Source organism: Hibiscus syriacus, unplaced genomic scaffold, assembly GCF_006381635.1.
Source record: "Hibiscus syriacus cultivar Baekdansim isolate YM2019G1 unplaced genomic scaffold, ASM638163v2 tig00109972_pilon, whole genome shotgun sequence".
Taxonomy (NCBI): Eukaryota; Viridiplantae; Streptophyta; class Magnoliopsida; order Malvales; family Malvaceae; genus Hibiscus; species Hibiscus syriacus.
Window position 1 is genome coordinate 866,404 of NW_024062543.1, and position 15,245 is coordinate 881,648.

General features: G+C 39.8%; 1 pseudogene; it reads right to left on the minus strand.

Annotated features, from left to right (window-relative positions):
• Nucleotides 1-395: 395 nt before the first annotated feature.
• On the minus strand, nucleotides 396-10,161 carry LOC120211410 (annotated as a pseudogene).
• Nucleotides 10,162-15,245: the final 5,084 nt, after the last annotated feature.

Consider the following 15,245-nt stretch of genomic DNA (forward strand, 5'->3'; position numbering starts at 1 on the left):
TTCATAAAAAATGCAATGTTGTGGTTTTGTTGACACCTTATACCCCAGACCGCCATTTAGAAGTAGTTGGCAAATAGCATCCCAAATCACAAGGGAGAAAGACTTGTTATCATTGTTTCCCCAAAGGAAGTGCGGATAAACTGCTCTATCTTCTTGCAGATCAGAATAGGGCGCAAGTTAGCTTGCATAAAATAAGTTGGTAAGGCCGATAAGACGGACTTGAAAAGAGTAAGGCGTCGGGCGAAGCTCAGAGATCGGGAGGCCCAATTGACATTGGTGTTTCTAACTCACTCTCAGCTTAATTTATGTATTCATTTTATATCCGTATCCTCAAATTTTCTCAATGATTAATTTTCAATTGACATTGGTGTGTTTGCTAGTTCAATGCCGGATGTATTCATTGGCTAGTTAAAAATAAGTTACTTTTCCGAGTCACCGATTGTACACGAATACATCCAGCGAATTCTATTGAACTATCTACAAACAGTGAAACTATGCAACTTACTTTTTCTGCTATTCATAGAACTTAAACTCGCATAGGGTCATGCATCTTCGGTTTCAATCTCTCTTGGGAGCATTTTCAGAAACTCTTCTCGCACTGAGGTTCCCTGTACATGACCACACCCTCTCAAATTCAGTCACACATGGCTTCTCGAAGTTCCAAGCAGATTCCTCCTTAAGAACATTTCTCGTCAATGAGGACGGTGCCTTTCTGGGGCTTCTGGTGAGCGGGGTCGAAGAACAGAAGGCAGGTGTTGCAAAAGGAGAGGCATAAGGAGTATGCTGAACTGAGATGGGGCTTGGGGACATTCGTTTTTGGACCGGAAGACCACTCAAACTGCTCCGGTTGAAAAGGGAAACTGTTTCTGTCACGGAACAGCACTTGATAGCATCATCAACATAAAGGACATCATCTATTCTTGCCATAATGTTGAAGGCCAAACTCTCCATCACCTTTGAGTGTAGCTTTCAAGAATTGATTGCCCAACATCCTGCAAATAAAACATAATAATGGAGGCTATTTTCAGTTCTGCCTAGTATAAAACGAGAAAAAGGATGCAAGTCACATGTGAGAACCCGTGCCTCATAATATGCCAACTAGCAGAGGAGATTCTCTTTTCACTTTAAGGACAATTGTAAATTTACTCATTATAGGCTCCATTACCTCATTAAAAGGCTGTGGTCCCTAGATGAATGATGGTGCACATTTGTATAGAAACAAAGAAGCAACAAAAGTTGGTTCTATCCTCACTAATTAACCAAGGAACTTCCAAAATCTCATCTAAAAGCACATGGTCTGTACACACGCATGCTAGAATAATTGTTTGCTGACAGTGGAGAATAGATATTTTTTACTTCCTTTCCCCATTAAAAGTTAATTAAAATACCTTATTATATTGAATTTTGTTCATATCCAATGCTGTCTGCGGAAGACCGGGAAAACGGTGCCTCAAACCATTTAAGAGGGTCTCAGCTCTTTGGGCCAGAATATTATTCTTTTCACCGTCGGCAACAAGGCCTTTAACCTTTCCACCCCATGATGAGCGCTTGGCTTTGCTGTCATTAGCGTGTTTCCTTTTATCTTTGAGCTTCCAAACATGCACTGCTGCCTCAATCCTGTTAGTTACTTCCAGAGTCTGATGTTCTGTTGATAGATTAAGGCAATCAAGGAGATATTCTGGCGAGAATAGATCAACTGTTATGTATCGGTAGATTAAATCTCCTAGACAAGCCTTTGCATTCTGATGGCAAAGAAAATTTGTTGACATTCAAATCAAATGTAAGACCTTTAAAAAAAATCAAATGTAAGAAAAACAATGCTATAAAACAGTTGCTTCACAATAACTATCGCAGGAGTTCATGCACTTGTTTTTTTTTTATAGGAATAGGATGTCTCATTTAAAACCTCCTTCTAAGTAGTCCATTGCCGTAAGGCAAGAACCCTCTAGAAAAAGGAGGAAAAGAGAACATCAATTTATTAAAAATGAAACACTTACAAAAATAACATACAGAAGAAAACACACTCCTACAAAAATACTTAAGACAAGAAACACTCCTACAATACCTCACCACATAGAAAACACACTCCAACTAAAATACCAAAGACTAGAAACACTCAGCCAATACCCTCCTTAGCCAGCTTATCCGCCTCACAGTTATAACACCTAGGGATCCACCTGATAACGATCTGATTTCGAGAAACAGCAGACACTATCTCCTTCACAAAAATAGATAGGTACAAAGGGACAGAATTTTGATATTTAATCCATTCCACTGCTGTCTTTGAATCACTTTCAACAATAAGCCTACCCTTCGAAGCCCAAACAGATGAAACAAAGATGTCAATGCCTTTCTTGATAGCCTTTAATTCTGCTAGGATGGGAGTATTAGGACCAACATTTATCGAAAAAGAAGTCAGAATCACCCGATTCCAGTCCCTAAGAATACCCCCAATACCAGCCATCATCCCCAAACTACTCACCGCTCCATCAACATTCATTTTAAAATAATCCATAGGAGGAGGAATCCAGCAAGACCCAATGCTGTTCAAAACCTTGAAGTCTGGAAAGTTGTCTGCCACAGAGGGGTCACCAATTAAAAAATCAACTTGAGTTGAATACCGAGGAAACTTTGCAACAAACCACTTAGCTAGTCTGAAACGAACAGTAAAAGATAAAGAAATTCTGTCTAACTTTCCCTTGTCGAAAATGATCTCGTTCCTTAACTTCCAAATGGACCAAAAAACTGCCCCTGGAATGAACTTCCAAATAACTGATTTTGGCCTCAAAACAGCCCATGAACTGAGCAGTTTAGGGGGGTCTTGTGGAATAGCAAGCTGAATATCCCAGTACCCTATAATTTTCATCCATAATTCCCAAGAAACAGGACAAGAGACAAACAAATGTTGAACTGATTCTGCCCCTTGATTACACAACGGGCAGAGAATGATCCCCCTACATCGATCCCCTTCTCAGCAACTCCACTCTCACAGCAACCTTTTGATGAGACAACTGCCAAAGAAAAGTCTCCACTCTTGGTGGAACTAACCCCAGCCAAACAACTTTCTCCCACTGAACTGATTCATCAATAAAAACAGAAAAGGAATTCCTACACGCTTTAACAGAAAACTGCCCATCTTCCGAACCGACCCACAACAAAGAATCCTCCAAAGACTGAACCAGATTGATGTTTTTAAGACTGTCCAATAACCCAACCAACTGCTCAACTTCCCAATCACACAGGTTTCTCCTGGTCATAATGTTCCAAACCCACCCAGACGAGCCGAAACTCCCAAAATCAGCTACCTTACCCAATTTATTTGAGGAAAGAGCAAATATTCTGGGAAACAAGAGTTTCAAAGGAAAATCCCCATTCCACGTATCACTCCAAAAGTAAATCGACTTACCATTACCTATTTGAAGCTTAGCGTGAGATCTAAGGCAGCTTCCAATGACATCATCCTTTAAATAGCTGTTCACAATACCCCTCCATATCCAAGAGTCCTTTAAAGAAAAAACTCTATTGATATCCATCGAATGACAGCTTACATTATGTTTACTACATAAAAATTTCTTCCACATCGAATTCTTATCATTGGCAAACTTCCAAACCCACTTTCCCAACAAAGCTCTATTAGTAACCTTCAAATCCGCCACTCCCAATCCTCCTCCACTCAACGGCCTACATACATAATCCCAGCGCACCCAATGCATTCTCTTCTTGTCTTCCCTACTCCCCCATAAAAAATCCGACATCAATGAATTCAACTTTTGAGAAATAGTAGCAGGCATCTTAAACATAGATAGGAAAAAAATAGGTAATGATGATAATACCGACTTTATTAACACCAATCTACCAGCCAAAGATAAAGAAGTAACTTTCCAACCAGCCAATTTCTTATTAAAATTGGCAATAACCGGATCCCACAACTTTTCTGAATTCATTCTTGCCCCTAAAGGAAGGCCTAAGTACTCCGTTGGAAAAGAACCAATAGCACAGCCAATATTCGTAGCCCATTCTTCAAGGATGTCACTTTCCACATTAATTCCATAAAGTTTGCTTTTAACTAAATTTAAATGGAGCCCCGTCATTAAGCCGAAAATCCTCAAAATTCTTCTAACATTCTTAATCTGTGTAATAGACGCTCTACAGAAAATAATTAAGTCATCTGCAAACTGAAGGTGGGACAAAGAGAAGGGATTCTGATTTTTACCAAAAGAGAAACCTTGAAACAGACCCAAATCCACTGCTTTAGACAGCATCCTATGAAGTAATTCCCCGACTAAATTGAACAGAAGAGGAGAAAGGCTACAACCTTGCCTCAAGCCTTTAGCAATAGAAAACTCTTTAGTAGGAGACCCGTTCACTAATACCGAGATAGAAGCTGTGGAGATACACTGTGATATCCAAGAACACCATCTCTCTCCAAAACCCATCTCCCTCATAAGCCTTTGAATAATCTGCCATTCTATTGTATCATAAGCTCTACTGAAGTCCACCTTGAAAACTACCCCTTTAAGTCCTTGCTTCCTCCAAGAATCAATTCCTTCATTGGCTAGAAATGCACAATCCAACAATTGTCTACCCGGAATAAACGCGAACTGAGACGGACTAATGATATCCTTGACACAAGATATAAGTCTTTTTGAGAGAACCTTTGAAAGGATCTTATACATGCTGCCCACAAGACTAATGGGTCGAAAATCTTCAATGTTCTCGGGAATACATTTTTTAGGAATCAAAGTTATAAACGTATGATTAACTCCATGATCCCACATCTTTCCTTGATAGAAATCAGAGAAAAACTCCATGATCTGCTCCTTTAGGCTTGCCCAATATTTCTTATAGAAACCCATGGTAAACCCATCCGGGCCCGGAGCTTTAGTACTATCCGAAGAAGAGATTACTTGCCATACTTCTTGCTCAGAAAATTCCACCTCCAAAGATGCACTCTGAATTGCAGTTAGTTGTGCAAATTCCAAGTTTAAGCCCTCAACCTCCATTGCTGATTTGGTGTTATACGTTGCCTTAAAAAAATTGAACACAGTACTTCTAATCATTCCTATATCCGAAATAAAATCTCCCTTAATTTTCAACGAATGAATAGTGTTGGCTCTATTCCTCGTCAAAGCACTCAATTGAAAGAACCTTGTATTTCTGTCTCCATCCTTAATCCATCTACTCCTGGACTTCTGACACCAAATGCTCTCCTCAATCCTTAATAGCCTCCACAACTCCTTTTTCCCTTCTACCATCTGGTCCCACTCCCCCTTGGACAGGATCCCACCTTGCGACTTCCTTTCCCAATTATCTATCTTCCCTTCAAGAGTCGCAATGGAGTCTGACAGCCCAACATTACTAATTCCCTGCCACCTTCTGATCTGATTTTTGGCCATCTGTAACGTCCTAAAAATTCCCCCATAATCCCTCTTATTCTTCTCATCTCCCACAAGGTTTACAACAAAATCATCAAAGCCTTGTTCTTGTAAAAGATAATTGAAGAATCTAAAAGGTTTTGGGCCCCAGTTTATACAAAAATCTTTCAACAACACCGGTTTATGATCTGACACAAAATTCGAAAGGAGGTTCTGTGAAATCTTAGGAAAACAGTTGAGGAAAGTGTCACTTATTAAGAACCGATCAAGCCTAACCCATGTTGAAATTTCTCTGTTGCTACTCCATGTGAAAGTCCCTCCTGACATGGGCAAATCAATGAGCTTAGCTCGCTGCACAAAAGTTCTAAAGATGTTTATTGTGTGCCAGTTCTGAGCTTTCCCTAGCTTTTCTTCCGGATCAATATACGCATTAAAATCACCCCCTATACAAACCGGTAAATTCATCGAAACAACGAAACACAACAGCTCCTCAAAAAAGGCCTCCTTTTCATCCTCAATTGCAGGGCCATATACATTAATAAAAACGAACTCCTTATGATCGTTTATAAATTTCCCTACAAGCGCCAAAAATCTGCTGTGCACATGCTGAAAAGTGACTTTGAACATATTCTCATTCCATAAACAGATCAATCCGCCCTTAGACCCCTGTGCTGGAGAAACCTTCACTCCCTTTAACAGATCCCCACCTAATCTCCGTACAATAGACCCCTTACAATGATCGAGCTTGGTTTCTTGAATAAAAACCATTACTGGTTTGACCTTCTTAACCAGTCTAGCGCCAGAAACAATCTTCTCTCTCCTCCCTAAACCTCTAATATTCCACGACAGTATACTAAAATTCTGCATTAAAAATATCACTCCCAACCACCCAAACCAAACTCAACCGATCACAAAACCTAACCATCATAACCATCATCCTTTACAACCTCCGATCCCTTCTCTAGGCATAAAATCTTTTCAATAAATGTCTCCTTGCCATCCTTGAAAGATATGCCTAACAATATGCTCACTTCCCACGTGGCCATAGCTTCCTCCACCAGTTTAGAAAAAACAGGAGAGAAGGCAGTGTTAATACTGACCAACTCCAAGGCAAGATTAATTAAACCTCTTCTGTTCTTCCTGCTATTTCTCCTGAACTTTAAGGAGGAAGAGATATCCGCTTCCACGCACTCCACGTCTTCTAATGAAGGCTGATGAAAGTTTGTGCGGTCTGAACCCTTCTGATCTTGAATCGTAATAGCCTCTGAACCAGTAAAAACAGCATCATTACTCGAATTAAACCATATTTTTCTGTTCCTCGACCTTTTGTAAACTCTGGCATAATGACCTTTTTTCTTTTTTCCATCCTGTGCTGCACGCAGAGTCATACAAGTAGGAACTGGAAATCCTCTTTTCTTCCTCTTCACACTAATCTCCTTGTTTACCTCCTTCACCGATTGACTAACAACTTTCATCTGCATTCTATTTTCTTCCTCCTCCTGGACACCCTCACCTTCTTTATCTCTAAGACCACCACTGTCCACCTCTATTAATTCATGGAGAGACTGACACTTGTTATGCTCTTCTAAACCATCCCACTTCAACTTAACAGCCGGCCCCTTAGGAATAATTTTAGTTACTGGTGAAAAGGAATCCCAGTTAGAATCAGATTGGGCTGAGCAACTCTGATCCACAACATCTCTCAGCCCAAGACCCGCGTACTCCTTATTGGAAACTGGCTCCATTACACATTCCAGATTCCCTGACAGCCCATAACCATAGGATTTCGTGTAGGACGACTTTTCAAGAGAATGTTCCCCACCTTCCTCAAACCCCCCACTTTCTACAACTTTTTGCCCCCACGTGCCCACCTCTGTCCCCACTACCTCTGCAGATTTTCCCCGACTGTCTACTTTCTTCCCTGAGCTATCACCGTTAACTGGAATTTCCTGTAACTCTTCTCCGGAAACATCTGTGGCTGCATAATAGCTACCTCCCAAAGAAATTTTAACCTTAAAAGATCTTCCATATGACCCTACTATGATGGACTCTTGAATGTCATAAGGACTAGCAGCCCTCAACAATAATCTCGCCGAAGAGAGATCTTCTTTATTTCTAGTCTCGTCCAGTATACAAACAAGATCTCCCCACCTTCCCGCTAGATTTTCCAGAAATGGTACATTCCAGCAAAGCAGTGGTAACCCTACCAACTCTACCAAGCCATACGCCAATGGAACACCATCCTCACTCATCACCGGTGATAACCATTGAAACCAGGAAAACAATTTGTCTCGGTAATTCGACCACGCCTTAACAAAGTCTTCATTTGACTTGAACATAACAATGACAGCATTCGTTACGAATCCCCAGCTTACAATCTTTACCTGGAACCCCTCCTTTGCCATAGCCTTCTTCACCATGTTCGGCTGCAGGGGATATTTGACAACCCCTGTTAATGAATACTTCACCCAACCATAATCATCATTGGGAATGTGCATATCCCATACATTCCTCACTTCATTATCTTTCAAACCCTTACCTCCTTCACTCTCCACTATTACTTGCTCCATGTTCTTCGAACTATCCCCCGTCAACACCTCATCGTACGATCTGCCATTCCTCAAACTACTCGCTTTTTTCGTTTTCACCTGTTGCCAACCCCTGTCCCCTATGACTTGCTTGTTACCTGCTGATTGAAGCTTATTTCCCACTGTTCCTCCTCTACTATTTTTCTTGTACTTTGCCACCCCCACTGACACTCGCTTCCCATCAATCAGCGTTCCATTCACGTTCTGAACTGCTCTACTACAGCTTTTCTCTAACGCAAATTGCACAAAGGCAAACGTGGATGATTTGTAGTTCGGTTTAAAAATAACATTTGGAATATAGACCCTAACTACTTTACCATACTGGATGAAAATCTCTCTAAGCTCACTTCTCGTAACTCTCTTACTAAGGTTATCAACAAAAACAGTCCATTCCTCATCGGAGGATGGACGACCCAACTCTCTCGCCATATTTGCAGCTGCTCTTAAAAGTATTATCCCTAAACCAACTACTAGTTCATGCACTTGTTATTTTGACATTCAAAATGGGAGAAATATAATCATGCATGCCCATTCCCTTCCAAAGCTATTTTTATCTTCTCAATCTTAATTTGAATACCATCTTAACTAACAGGTTTCATGATAGAGATGCTCAGATCAATGCTGAGCACCAACCATTAATAGTCATGAATTATTACCCAATGAAGAGAACCAATGCAAGATAGCTGATGTGGTTATTCTGAAAGACAGCAAAAATGCCTCTATTTGAGAAACAACACTGTCAAATACCTTTGGTAAGTTCTCCAAGTAAGCAGTAGGAATCTCCATCTCTGCAAGCACATTGCTATTAATCGCCATGGCTGCCTTCAGTATTTGGTTTGCACAATCCCTACTTTGCTGCAACTTCTTCCTTGCATCTTCTGACAAGCCATTCGGCGGCATTTTTGGACACGGCAACCACCACTTTTCCCTCCAGAAACAAATGATGGCGAAGCTTCACAATCACTGCCATCATCAACACCTATCCCCCTATCCACATACCAAAACTGTGTCTCACAAAACTCATCAAGGATGATAATCAACATTGCATCAAGCTTCTTAAGGGCAGGAAGGTTTATGTACAAATCTGAGGGCGGCCTTGTCACCATGACTTCGTATGTGCCTCCTCCAGGGAATTGTTGTATTGATGGTACAAGTTCAACAATCAAATCACTCACACACAAGAGCCACTCCATTTCTCTCCTCCACACTGCCTTCTTCTGTGGTGCTAATGGCTCTAACCTCCATAGCTCACCAAAGATGGACGCTGCCATTACAAACAAGAGTACCATTACCTTAAATGAAAATGTAATTTATACAATACATAAAAGAAAGAAACGTATTACATGAAATTATAAGCAAAACCATACCAACCAGAGAGATTTGTGATGGCATTTGAAATGGCAAGTGCACTACACACTCCTTGCCCACCTCCAGACATGTCTTCCCCTAAAAGAAGCTTAGCAAATCTCTCCTTCATCATCTCAACTTCTGTATAACATTTGAACCTTTACGAAAATCATAGGAAATTCAAATGAAAATGAAAAAAAAATGAATGATAACGAATCAAGTAGATTAATCTTCCTCGGTAAAAATATCAATTTTCCAAAAATCCCTAAAAATGAGAACAACCGATGAGGATATAACTAAGAAAAGTCAACAAATAAAAATAAATGCTACAAATAGAAACAAGCAAAATCAATTCGCTCAGAAATTTACTACACATAAATCTACATCTGGCGTAAGCCTATAATTAACCATAATGTTGAAGCAATCCAATCATACCTAAAGGAAAATACCAAAATAAACAGAAAAAATGGAAATATACCAGACAAATTGGTCTCCCGTTTCTCAGGCTTCTCATCATCCCAAATTACCACATCCTTCCCTCCAATCACCGGCAACATCAGCGGAACCTGAAAACCGAACCTTCCAGCGGCCGGTAACCTAGAAGATGAGGTCATAGAACTGGAGAAACCTTCTCCATCGAATCGCCGGCACGAAAAGCTACTACAACTCTCCGACTCACTCACATCAGCACTCGCATTATAACTCCCGCACCGCTCGCTCTGCTGATCAAAGCCGTCATCTGAAGATACACTTCCCATGATCTTCTCAATCACGAGATCCGACGGTTAAAAAGCAAATCCTTCAGAGCACGCGTACATCTGCTCACGATGAGAAGAAATTTGGCTACTCGCGGGGTAACAGTAAAGCGTGTAAGGAATGTAGAGTTAACAGAAGCGGAAAAGCTTTTTCTTTGGTTGCTGAAATTGTTTACTGTGCCTGTACAAGCTCGGTAGTATTGTTATTATGGTGTTAGTGGTAGTGATGATGTCTTTGTGTGGCGGAAAACAAAAGTGACGGCGTTTGTCTTTTCGTCACGCTTTTGGTCTTACCATCCGACACCGAACCTTACGTTTGGACCCATCCCTGTTTCGGTGTCTCCTCTACTTTTCTATGGTTTCTTTTAAGTAAAAATAATTTGATTGGTTAGATTTGTTATATTTTTTTTAAAATTTTATTACCTAAGATGCAGAGTTCTTCTGCAGAAAAAAATTCCAACAATGGGATAAAGGATACAAGATTATCCCAACAAAGGGATAAAGGACTGCCTACTTACAACATAATTGGATGGTCAACACCCCAACGATTACAAAGGTAAATATTAATTTTATCTAATCTATTTATATTCTTTCCTCTTAATTGGATACGTACAATCTCCTTAATAGAGTTCAACATTTCTTTCGCAGTTCTTGTGATTCCTCGATATAGTCTTCTGTTTCTTTCCTCCCACAGTGAGTAGATTAAAGCGCACCAAGCAAGTTTCAAGATAGTAGTGAGGAGAAACTTACCTTTCCAAGCACTACAGGCCCAATCTAACATGCTCACCCATCGTAAAGGAGGAGTGCATAAGCCATAGAGATTCAGGATATCATTCCACAAGGAAACTGCATGAGGGCATTCACTGAACAGGTGGTCCCTAGTCTCCGTAACCTCATTGCATAGTATACATGAGCTGTCAGTAGTGATTCTCATTCTAAGAAGCCTTTCTTTAGTTGGGAGTCTATCAAGAAGAGTCATCCATGTAATCTTGCTATGTTTTGGAATGTGTAGAGGAAACCATATCAATTTGTACCATGAGACTTTGTCTCCTTTTTACCCGAAGTTCTTTCCAGAAATCATTTGTCTTTGTAGCTCCTGTAGATAAAATAGGGATGGCAACTACCTTGAGTTTCAATAAGCGCCTGATACACCAGCTACAATTTGCCATATCTTCCATGAACATAAAGTCTTTATCCTTGATAATGTAGCTTTTAATCCAAGCAGCCCACAATGACCCCTCTCCAACAAGGATGTTCCTGATAAGATGTATCATACATGCTTTGTTCCATGTTTTGATATCCTTTAATTCGAGTCCTTCAGATTTGGCTTGACATATTTTTTGCCAGCTGACTTGCTCCAGTGGCAGCCTTATCAGTTGCTTTCCAAAAAAATCTAGATCAAAGTTGTTCAATCCTGTAAATAATAGTCTGAGGCAGAATTAATTGTCTGCACCAGTAGTTTGCTATATTGAATAGGATAGTTCTGATTAGTTCTAATCTGCCTGCATAACTCAGGTGTTTTCCCGACCAGTTATGAAGCCTTAATTTGATCTTTTCAATAACTACGCAGTCTTTTTCAGTGAGTTTCCTTATGACTAAAGGAACACCTAGGTATCTCACTAGCAAGCAACCATGTTTGAATCTTGTTGATTGTAGAATATGTTCGAGAGCTATGTTGAGGATTCTAGAGAGCACATTTATTGTAAGAACAAATAAGATCGGAGAAAGAGGGTCACCCTGTCTTATTCCCCTTGCACCTTTGAGGAAGCCAATCAAACTTCCATTAAAAGAAATGGAGCATCTTGCTTCAGTAAGGCAAGTTTCAATCCAACCAATGAAAGAATTAGGGAGCTACAGAGCCTTAAGGATGGAAGAAATGAAACCCCAATGAAGAGAGTCGAAAGCTTTTTGTAGATCAATTTTCAAGGCACATCTAGGAGAGATAGATTTCCTTCCGTAGCCTCTCACCAATTCTTGAGCAAGGAGGGTGTTGTCAACAATATTTCTTTCTTTGACGAAAGTTGATTGGTTGAGAGATATTATTCCTGGTAGCAATGTAGTCAACCTTTTGACTAAGATCTTTGTGATTGTCTTGTATATTACAGAGCAACGGGAAATAGGCCGAAAATCTCTAACCTTGTTGGGATTTGGGACTTTTGGAACTAACGCAATGGTAGTAGCATTGAACGCCGGAAGGATGAATGTCTCTTGAAAGAAGTATTTAATAGCTTTTACAACGTCTTCTCTGACCACAGACCAGGATGTTTTGAAAAAGTATGGAGTGAATCCATCAGGACCTGGAGCTTTGTCATTTCCCTGGTTGAAAATTGCTTCTTTGATCTCTTCACCAATAACTTCTTTTACAAGATTAGAAGAATAATCTAATGGAAAATTAAATTGTATTAGATCTTTCAGAAGATTAGGGTCGTAGTTTTTTACCCCGAAATCTGCAGTACCTAAAAGACCCGAGTAAAAATCAGTAACCTCAGAAGCCATTTCATCGAAGGATTCAAGCCTTCTACCTTGGTCATCAACCATAATTCGGGTGGTGTCTCTTTTGTTTTTACCTGAGATAATTGAATGGAAGAATTTTGTGCATTTGTCACCCTCCTTTAACCATTTAACTTTGGCCTTTTGTTTTAAGAACATTCTCTCTGCTTTTTCAAGGGATAAGAGTTCATTCTGTAAAATCAACTCTTTTCCTATAGTGCCTTCTCCACTTAGAGTTGATAGTTGAAGTTGTTCAAGCTCTTTTTTCTTTTGACTCACCCGAGAAGAAATATCATTGTAGCAGTCATTGTTTATGATTCTGAGGCATGATTTTAGACGTTTAAGCTTAAGGAAGAGAGCCTTTATCGGGTTTCCTTGAATGGGTGGTTGTCATGACTGTCGAACTTCATTTAAGAAATTAGAATGAAGAGTTCAGAAGTTGAAAGATTTCAATTTGTTAGTTTGAGCCTCTCGACTGTTCCAAACTAGTGTCATGCAATGATCAGATGCGCCAGGTGCAAGGAATTCCACAAACGAGTTATGGAAAGTGTTTACCCATGTTGGATTGATAAGCACCCTATCAAGCTTCTTTGCAAGAAAAGAGTGTTGTTGTTTGTTGCTCCAGGTGAAGGATGAACCAAAGAAAGGATGGTCTTGCAGGTGGAGATCTTGAGTGACTTCTTGAAAGTCCTTCATGTCTGGTGTTAATGATGGACCCATAAGCTCGTAGTCTGAGCTTTCCTTCGATTGAAAGATAACGTTGTAGTCTCCTCCTAAGATCGATCCAAAATATGTTTCCAATTCACGTAGATGTTGCCAGAGCTGTCTTCTAATTATACCATCACTACTTGCGTAAATAGTTGTAATGATTAAGGGAACACCCATAAAAGAGCCTCTGATAGTAATGGACTGAGCTGAAGCATGGCAAAGAGAGATGTCTAAACCTTTTTTCCAAAGAATCCAAATCCTCCCATTTGCAGCAAATTCGTAGTTTGAACAGGTATTCCATTTCGTAAATGTGGATTTAAAAATTTCCACTTATTTCTCCAATTTAACACGGGTCTCCAATAAACACAGTATGTCAACATTATTTTGATAAGCCCTTTGTAGGACTTTTCCTTGTTTTAGAAGATTGTTTAATCATAGAGAATGAGGGTCCGTTGTAACCCCATGACCATAACATGTTGGACTTTTTACATTTTCTAAGTGAGCTTTTTTTTTGAATTTGAGATCATTAATCAAACTTGCTACACTTAGAGAGGTTGTCCGAATTTTCCTCCCTTGGTCTTCAATGATTGGCGGATTTTCGTCCACTTGTTTAAGTAATTCAAATCTATTTTGCGATTCGGTGAATGCGCCTTTCACTTTGACTTTTGTTGGTCGTCCTCTTCCCCTTTTTGGAATTGAAATGTTGGCATTTTCTTCGGTTGTATGCAGCTCATATTCTACTATCAATTCATTGAATGCACATGGTTTGTCAGCTTGATTATCGCGGTCCAATGTGAAAGGAAGGGCCGAATTTAATTGGTCACCATTTGCAACTTTGACTTTAGGTGCAACATGTGTTGTCGTGGGGTCTCGCTCCAATGGGGAAGGAAGGGTTGAATTAAAATGCTCTCCAACTGCAGCTTTGACTTTCGGTGCAGCTTGTGTTGCCGTGGGGTCAAGTTCATTTCCAATTTTTCTAATCGTTTTTTGGTACATGTTAAGGCATTTTAATCATGTAACTCCGGTTCCTGCAGAGCTTCGTTACCTCCAGCAGATTCGGCTTCAAGGGAAGAAGTATTTTATCCCTTTTTTCTCCAAACTAGCAAAGTTTCTGGGGCATTAGTTGATTTTTCTAAGCATCCTTTCTCGCTATGTCCGAAGATTTTGCATTTTCTACAAAGAGACAACCAGGGAACTTCGACAGTAATTGATATTGCTTTTCCATTATTGAGAATGACATCCATAAATTTAGAGATTTCCTCATTCTTCCTTTCAATGGAGTGAAAGAAATTGTTCGGGTGTTCATCAAGGCAAGAGTTAGAGTATTTTCCCCCAAAATAGCGAGAAGGGATCCTATCAGTTCAACCTCCTCCAGGGGTATTTGATGTTGGTATTGCTGAATGAAAACTCTCCTTGGTTGGGCAATTTCTTGGAGTTGCCCCTAATTTTATTTCTATGCAAAGGATTATCGATAATCTTTGGAAAAAGACACTGCAAGGAACTCATGTTAAGGTTAGTTTAGCTGGAAACAACCTCTATATCTTTTCTTTCAACTCTGAATCGGCTAGAGATTGGGTTCTAGAAAACGATCCTTGGCACATTCTAAACAAACCTTTGATCCTCAGAAAATGGGAACCAAACTTAGAAAGACTCGACTTTGGCTTATCGTCTATCTCAATCTGGGTTCATTTATATAACGTACCTCTAGAACTATTCTCGAGAGCAGGATTAAGTTACATTGTCAGTGCTATAGAAGTTTCACTATCCATGGATTCAATTACTGCCTCCAAATCAAGACTTCAATTTGCAAAAATTTGCATTGAAATTGGGGTGAATGAGGAAATTCCTAAGTTTGTGGATGTCATTCTCAACAATGGAAAAGTAACATCAATTACTGTCGAAGTTCCCTGGTTACTTCCTTGTTGTAGAAAATGCAAAATCTTCGGACATAGAGAGAAATGATGCTTAGAAAATTCAACTAA